Source organism: Octodon degus, unplaced genomic scaffold (assembly GCF_000260255.1).
Source record: "Octodon degus isolate 3935 unplaced genomic scaffold, OctDeg1.0 scaffold00021, whole genome shotgun sequence".
Classification (NCBI taxonomy): Eukaryota; Metazoa; Chordata; class Mammalia; order Rodentia; family Octodontidae; genus Octodon; species Octodon degus.
This window is the reverse complement of record NW_004524597.1, coordinates 3,173,887-3,182,230: the sequence shown is the minus strand read 5'-3', so window position 1 is coordinate 3,182,230 and position 8,344 is coordinate 3,173,887. Positions and strand designations below refer to the sequence as shown.

At 43.7% G+C, this 8,344-nt stretch overlaps 1 non-coding gene across 1 annotated transcript; it reads left to right on the top strand.

Annotated features, from left to right (window-relative positions):
• The first annotated feature begins 8,093 nt into the window (after positions 1 to 8,093).
• LOC111815798 lies at positions 8,094 to 8,200 on the top strand. The gene has a single exon (XR_002820433.1). It is a non-coding gene; the product is annotated as a U6 spliceosomal RNA (small nuclear RNA).
• Positions 8,201 to 8,344: the final 144 nt, after the last annotated feature.

The following is an 8,344-nucleotide window of genomic DNA, read 5'->3' as shown; positions in this document are numbered from 1 at the left end:
TGCTATTACTTATGCCCATATTTTTTTAATGTCATTTGTATTGACTCCTTCTTTCTCATTGATGCCTATTAGTCTCACATTGTTCATCTTTGTATCGTCTTGCAAGTGATGAATTATTTTTCCTGCATCCTCGTTGTTTTTAAGATATCTTTTCTTATCTTTTCACTAGCTGCACCTGCATCTTCAAGATCCAAAACTCTGTCTTCACTTTCACTCAGTTTTGCAAGCTTGTGATTGAGATTGTAAGTTCCTCTATATCTCTTTGACTCTGCTTCATGCAATCTATTTCTTTCCTATATTGCTCATTCAAGGAATCCATCATTTTTCTAATCTCTATTTTTTATCAATGTCTTCTTTAGAAGCACTTATTAATTCTTTTACTGCAGATTTTTTTTCAGATTGGGTTTCCTCCCTATGTTTCTGTATTTGATTCTTTACTTCAGATGCTATGAGTTCAGAAAATTCCTTTTTTATTTCAGAAATAATTCCACTCTGATTTCCGCTATGACTTTCTGCTGTTGCTTATTTACTTTTGATGCTATTAATTCATACATTTCAGCTGAGCTAGTGTCCTCCACAATTGTTCGGGGTGGGCATTGGGTTTCCTCCATATGTTTCTGCAGTTGATTCTTTATTGCAGGTGCTATTAATTCAGGGATTTCTTTTTTCATTTCCATTCCGAGTTCCTCTATACCTTTCTGCAGCTGTTTCTTTATTTCAGAAGCTATTGATTCATTGATTTCAGCTGTGTGATTCCCAATTTGTTCTGTGTTAATGTCCTCTGCACTTGTTATGAGTGAGCTTGGGGCCTGAGATTGTATTTTGCTCTTTCTCGTTGTCATTTTGTATAGCACTGTCTTCTGATCTTTGTTGTAGAGCTTTGGCGCAGTTATAACCTTAGCACCTACTGAAATTCAGGTGCAGATCTACAAAGTTTGAATTTATCCAGCTGTGCCTGCCTTGGGTCTAGCTGCTGTGCTCATCTCCTTCCTGTTGCCGCCCTTGGGAGTGAACCTGTTGTGCCCCTCTGGCAAGATGTTCTGCTCCTGGACTAGCTGGGTGACTCTGTCCCCTACTCCCTCTGGAGGGACTGCAGCTGCAGAGTTTCACCCCAGGCCTGTATGCCAGGCCTGAGCTGAGTCTGAAGGGGAGAAGGTGGAGCAGGGGTGAGAGGAAGTTCTCCCACACACTCACCAGGCCTGGACTAGGGCTGGATCTGGGGGTCCTGAGAACACGACAGAAGTTCTTACTCACTGGGCAGGAGTGGGGGGGAACTGTGGAGTGGTGGGAGGGGTCCCAAGGCGGTGGAAGAGGGTCTCACCTGCACTGCATCTGGGCTTGGATCAGACAGGTTCCGTGGGCCTAGTATAGCTGGAAGCTCTCCCACACACTCACTGGACCTGGGCTAGTGCTGGATCTGGGGATCCTGAGAATGCAGCTTAAGTTCTCACTCTGCAGGCAGGGAGCCAGGGGGGTGTGGGTTGGGGGTGGTCACAAGGGGGTGGAAGAGGGTCTCATCCACGCTGTGCCTGGGCTTGGACCACACAGGTCCCGCAGGTGCAGGGTAGCCGGAAGCTCTCTCACACACTCACCCCACCCCTTTGTCTTGAGAGGTAAGATGGTCACAGGTTGTGAGGATTAAAATGTCAAGGTTTTTGGCCAGCTCTCTGCCTCGCTCCGTGAGTCCTAACCAGGTGGACACCCAGGATCAACCCAACTCAGAGATGAGGACCCCAAGGCTTAGGGAAGTGCTGGGCTGTGGATGTGGCTTAGCCATGGGTCCACCTGTTGGAAGCTTGTTCCCCTAGGTGGCCATATTGAGGGGAGAGGAACTTCAAGAGGTTGGGCTTGCTGGATTATGCTCTTTGTTATTTCCTATATACTACGTCTGGAGGTATTAGAATATTTCAAGTTTGTATAACTGGAAAATATTTTACTTTTAGTTTTCAAAGGTATGTGTGCTAAGTATAAAATTCAAAGAGGACAGATCTTTTTTTTCTTTCAGTCCTTTAAATTAATTAGTCTAGTTTCTTATACACTTGGTCTTTTTTTTTCTTTCTAATGTGGAATAAGATGCTATTTAATTTTGTTCTTCTATAGCTAATATTTTTATGTATATGCTTTAATGATTTTTTTCTTTACAATAAGTTTTGGACAATTTCATTTTTGTGTATCTTGGTATGGTTTTATTCAAATTTCTTGTGCTGTGCAAAAGGTTCATTTTTCTTGGAAATGTGGTGCTATGATTTCAACTAAATTCAGAAATTTTAAATCTTCAATTTTTTTTGTTTTTTTTTTCTTTTTGTTTTGTTTTGGTTTGGTTTGGTTTGGTTTTTTAGTGGAACCAGGGATTGAACTCAGACCCTTGCCCTTGCCAAGAATGCGCTTATTCCACTGAGTCATCTCCCCGGCCAAATCTTTAAATATTTATTGCCTACCCCTTTCTACTTTGAGAATTCTAATTATATGAATGTAAGTTTCTTGATTTTTGGCACAGAATGAACTGTTATATGACTGATCTATAAATTCTTCATTTTTATTTTGGACAATTTTTATTTAAATGAATAATTTATATTCATTTAAGTTTGTAAATAATTTATTTACAATGTGCAATATATTGTTAATCTCATGCTATGTATTTATTTCAGAAATATTTCTCTAAAATTCACTCTGTCTACATCTTATATCTTTCACATTTCAATATTTGTCTACAATTTTTAATATGCTATAGAATTATTGATTTTCAATAAAGTTAATGAAAAAATTAAATTAAATTTTAAAAAGAGGTTAGGTCATCGGCAGCCCTGCCCTTGGAAGGGGTTAAGGTAGTTCTCATTGTACCCCAGCTCAATTCTCTCAAGAGGACTTTGGGATTTTTATTTGTGGTACCAGGGCCTGGGCCCAGGATTCTATGCATTCCTGACAAGTACTCAACTGCAAAGCCACAGGCCCAATCGTCCCAAGAGGGCTGTTGTAGAAGGAGCGAGCTTAGCCCTGCCCAGCCTTCTAGCTTTCTGTCTGCAGATGTCTTCATTTTCTTCGGCCACGTACTGCCAGCATCACCGTCACCATGATGTGATGTGGCTGAGATGGCTCTAGCAGAGCTGAGCTGATGCAGGCTCCACACCTTTGAACCTCCAGAACCATGCGCTCCCGAACCCCTTTCACTTTATAAACCGGGCTGACTTGGGTATTTCATTTTAGCAGGAAAAATGGACAGACGAAGCAGCTAAAGTAACTCATGCAGGGTCACAAAGGAGCAGGAATTTGAACCCCGGCTTATCTGATCCTTCAGAATAGTTTGGTCTCCATTCTGCTACAAAATACAATGGAAAGTCCAGGGCAGCCTCATGAAAAGGCTTGTGGGAAAATTGTGCCAAGTTAAATGGCATTTTGGGGCTGAGCTGCAGGATGGCTGGCCACACCTTCACCACTGCTCTCTAGAATGACCTCTGCACATGCAATGTCAGGGGCCAAGACCACACAGCCTATGTCCCTAGAGCAAATCTTGCCAACTTCCTCGATAGTTCCATGGTTTGAGGGCAAAATAGCTTCCAGGGAGACAGCAACAATTCAGACAGTTATCTCTGCCCTCCTCCAACTTGTGTGACTGAGATTTCTCTGGGAATCCAGCTCCCTCCAAAAACAGAACCTAACTGACCCCATTTGTGTGCAGTTACTTCCCCTACCCACTTGCATTCTTCTCCCTAGACCTGGAGTTTTTGTCATTGTGTTGTGCTGTGTTCTGTTTTGTTTGGTCTTTAGTTGACTTTACTATTTTAGAGCAGCTGGGGGTACACAGAGAGGCTGAGGTGACGGTGTACATCTGCCCCCCACACACACAGCCTCCCTGACACACACACACCCGAGGTGGCTGCACTGGCTACAAATGATGCCTCCACCAGCTCACCGTGAACACCCCGAGCCCGGAGTTCTGTTCGGAAACATTTTGCCAATGTTAAGCAGTATCTTGACTCCACAGCAGGCGGGGGAAATCAAGCGTCTAGACACCAGCCAGACAGGGCTGTCCTTGCACAGCCTGGGCTATTACTTACAGTCTGAACAGAATCCCCCAGAGAACTTGCAGTCAGAGACTACCAGGTCATCAAGCTGGAATGGATGTTTGTCATAAAAATAGCTTGTTACTTTTTTAATCTCAGAGGGGGGAAAAAATCAGCCTTTATTCTACAACCAGAGAAACTCATATCAATATGTCAGGTGCATTTTTTTCCAGTATTATTTCTATGAGTAAAATAATGATAATATCCTCAACTGAGCTTTCTCTGAATGTAGGACCCATTCTGAGTGTTTTGCATATGTTGTCTCCACCCACAAAGCAATCGTACAAGGCAAGCATATTAACTTTTCCAATTAACCAGTGAAAATATAGAGGTGAAGAAAGATGAACCGATAAAAGGATAAAGACACGTAAGCACATGAATGGAAATAAAAGCCAGTGTTGGACATAAGAGTAGAGAGTCCATAGGCAGACTACTTGGGGTTCTTTTATTTTTCTATAACTTTATCTTTCACATGGGTGTATTGGCACCATTTGTGAAACATATAAGTTTTAAAATTCAAAAGGTACAGAATGTCATACTGTGAAAAGATGCCCTTCCTTTCCTGAGCCCAGTCACCCAGGGACAACCACACCTAGTAATTCTATCTTTACAAAAATATTGTATGCAGGTGCCAGCGAGATGGCTCAGTAGCATAAGGGCTTGCCTGACAAGCGCAAGGGCCTGAGTTCAATCCCCGGTTCTGCCAAAAAAAAAAAAAAAATACTGTGTGCAAACAAATGTCACTCTGCAGGTATGAATGGGTGTGTGTATGTGTGTGTGTGTGTGTGTGTGTGTGTGTGTGTGTGAACACATTTCTATTTACACAGCAACAGTATAGTGTACACCTTGCTTTGATGATTTTTAAAAACATCCTACGGCGAACTACCAACTAGACAAGGGTGGGCCTTAATTTATCAAATGTGTTATGCTGAGATGACATGTTTCTGGTTCCACTTCCACCAGTCACTGCGACAAACAAATAGAAGAATGCAGCTGAACCCTTCTCCAAGCCTTGCGTACAGTAGGGGCTCCTGGATAGCACATTACTACTAGAGCTGCAATCGCCCTGCATTTTGAGTTTTCCATCCTGTGCTCTTTGACTAAAACCACCTTCCTCAATTGGATAGCATGTGTAAAAATAAAAATAAGCCGAGATCTTTACTTTGCACCATCTACAAAAATTAGCAGTCACTGAATCACAGACCTAAACATAAAACCTAAAGCTGTGGAAACAGCAGAAAATATAAACAAAGACTCCTTCAACAGGACACAAAAGGAGCAATCTATAAGCTATGAAGCGATGGCCCCTAACACAAGCTGCTCATCTTCATCCCCTCATGGAATTCACCTCTCTGCGAGGCAATAAGACCAGAGATTTGTCTTTTCCTGAGAGAGTACAGCAGAGCAGATCAGATGTCTTCTCTGTGATTACATTACATGAGATCATAACTGCCATCTTGCTTGCATCTTTGGTATATTTGCCCTCTGGGTTTGCACGCTGATGTTGCAAAGGCCAAAATCACTGGAAAAGCAAAGTGGCTTCTGGCCAAATCCAGCATGGAACCCAGACCTTCAGCAAAGCAGACCCAGAGGAGCTGAAGGCTACAACGACCTGGGCAAGCCCGGAAGAGGCTCTTCCCCTGGTCAAACTTGTAAATGAAACTCCGGTCCCAGGTGACAGCCTGATTGCACCCTCATGAAAGAAAGTAAAGCCCAGACAAACAAGTTCTTGCTCAGAATGCACAGCAATGGTGCGGATATCATCAAGGGCTCTCCAGGAAGACAGACCAAGGGGTAATGAAAGGGGATTTACTAGGGGAATTGATGTACATGATCACAAGGCTGAGAGGTCTTGCCATAGTCTATCCACAAACTGGAGAAGCAGAGAAGTTGGTAGCAGGGCTCAGCCTGAGTTTGGAAGACTTAGAACCCAGGAGACCAATAGGGTAACCCTCAGACTGAGGCCAAAGGCATCAGAGCCTCTGAAGGACCAGTGGTGCAAGGCCCAGAGCCCAGAGCCTGAAGAACCTAGAATTCTAATGTTTAACAAAAGAAGGAAAAGGATGTGGGGAGGGGAAAGGAGAAACAGAGAGAGAGAGAGACAGAGAGACAGAGAGAGACAGAGAGAGAGAGACAGACAGACAGACAGACAGACAGACAGACAGACAGACACAGAGAGAGACAGAGACTGACACAGAGAGAGACAGAAACAGAAACAGACAGAGACAGAAAGACAGAGACAGAGACAGAGACAGAGAGGGAGGAGGGAGAGAGAGAGAAAGAAAGAAAGAAAGAAAGAAAGAAAGAAAGAAAGAAAGAAAGAAAGAAAGAAAGAAAGAAAGAAAGAAAGAAAGAAAACATCTGCCTTTCATTTTCATTTTCCATCTGGACCCCCAGCCATTCCAAAGCTGAATCTCTCTCTCTTGGTTTACCAACTGATACACCATTCTCCTCAGGAAATCCCTTCCAGACCTGCTCAGAAGCTATGCTCCCTCAGCCACTTAGGCATTCCTCCATCCACTCAGGATGACACCCAAAATTAACCATCACTCCAGGATAGTAAGTGTGTATCCTAGTAAGCCACTAGTTTGTAACCATCTGTTACACAGCAGCTGATGACTAATACAGTCTAATATTAAAGCAACCCATACAGTCAGTTTGTTTTGGGGGAGTGGCTTGGACTCTGTGTCAGAGATTTTAACAGGTGAACAGCCTCCAAATCTGCAATTTCGCTGAAAGAATCTGTCCTCAGGAAAAGCAGAGGCAATTGCACCAAAAGGCACACACAAAGTTACCTATCAGAGTTTGTTAATCAGGAAAAAGCATCTAACATTTATTAGGGATCTACTACACGTCAGGAGCTCTGAACACTGTGCACCACATAAGCCTCACTACAACCCTCCTCTAATAACAGCACCACCGCATCTTGGAGTAAACGCAGCCTCCGAGGGGCCAAGCATCACATCAGATGGCGCTCATTAAAGGCTTGGCACAGCATCTGGGTACAAGGCTGGCACTCAGCAAATCACACAGCACTAAGAATCATTCAGTTTCAAGCTGAGGAAACCTACTCCCAAATATCTTAGGGCAGAAAGGGCACAAATAACCAGGGAGTTCAGCAGTGCAGCTGGCTCCAGGCATGGCTGTGTCTGGGACAGGAACCTAGAGGCCACATCTGCAAATGTCTGATGGGTAACTAAAAGGACAAGCTGGTCCCTCTGCCTTCGCTTTAAATGTCTCCCTGCCTTATTACCTGAAAACTTTGGGTCTGACCGATGCTCTCAATTAGGGGAGAGTGTTCATTATATAAGGTTTCTTAGTCCTAAATTTACTTGACCTAATTCATCCCTCTTCATGACTGAGGACAGCAAGGTAAGAGTCACTAAAGTAATTTTCAGGGACACTCAGTTGCCAGGTTCCAGGAGATCCTCCCTCCCCGGTGTGGTGGCCAGAAGTCTCCAGCTGCTGTGCTATACCCTAATAACCTAATAAACTTGGGTTCCAGGAAAAGCAGAGCCTGGTGGGACACCTGTGACGAGGTCACCCCCGAAGAGGGAGCAACTACTCCAGGATGTGAGCTGAGAATGGCTCTCAGCAAGAGCCGCCATCATCTTCCGATAGAACCGAATTGCCCCCTCAAGCAATGATGGCTCTCCCCGGACCATCACTTGACTAGGATTACCTGTAAGCTGTGCAAACCTTTCTGGCTAGAAAAACCCCAACCCTTGTCTTTGCCCCTCTTCTATAAAATCCCATGGCTTCTGTGAGGCAGATCTTGAATGTTCATGCTGGTTAAAGATGCTTTTCCTGCCTTTCACCGTCGCTCATCTCCCTGACTGGCATTGTGGGTTGAATGGCCAAGCCTGATTTGTGGGGACCCTCAGAGTCACGGCCCTTGCCCTAAAACTCTGGTAACATATCTAGGAGAAGGAAAAAAATATATCATTAGGGCTCTGTCTATATCAATCAATTAGTTCAACTTGCTTCTATTTCTCAATCTATCACCACATGGCAGACAAAAATCCCAGATTTGTGCTCGCTTTGGCAGCGCATATACTAAAATTGGAATGATACAGAGAAGATTAGCATGGCCCCTGCTCAAGGATGACACTCAAATTCGTGAAGCATTCCATATTTTTTGTCTCTTGGGTAGGTGGATGTTCAAGAAGAAGGGGGTGGTGAATAAAAGCAAGAGACAGGAAAAGGAATATTGTGGGACTGTCCTGCTTCAAGGTTGTATATGGTGAGATTTTTGGATTTATGTGCAAACATGAGAAGTATAG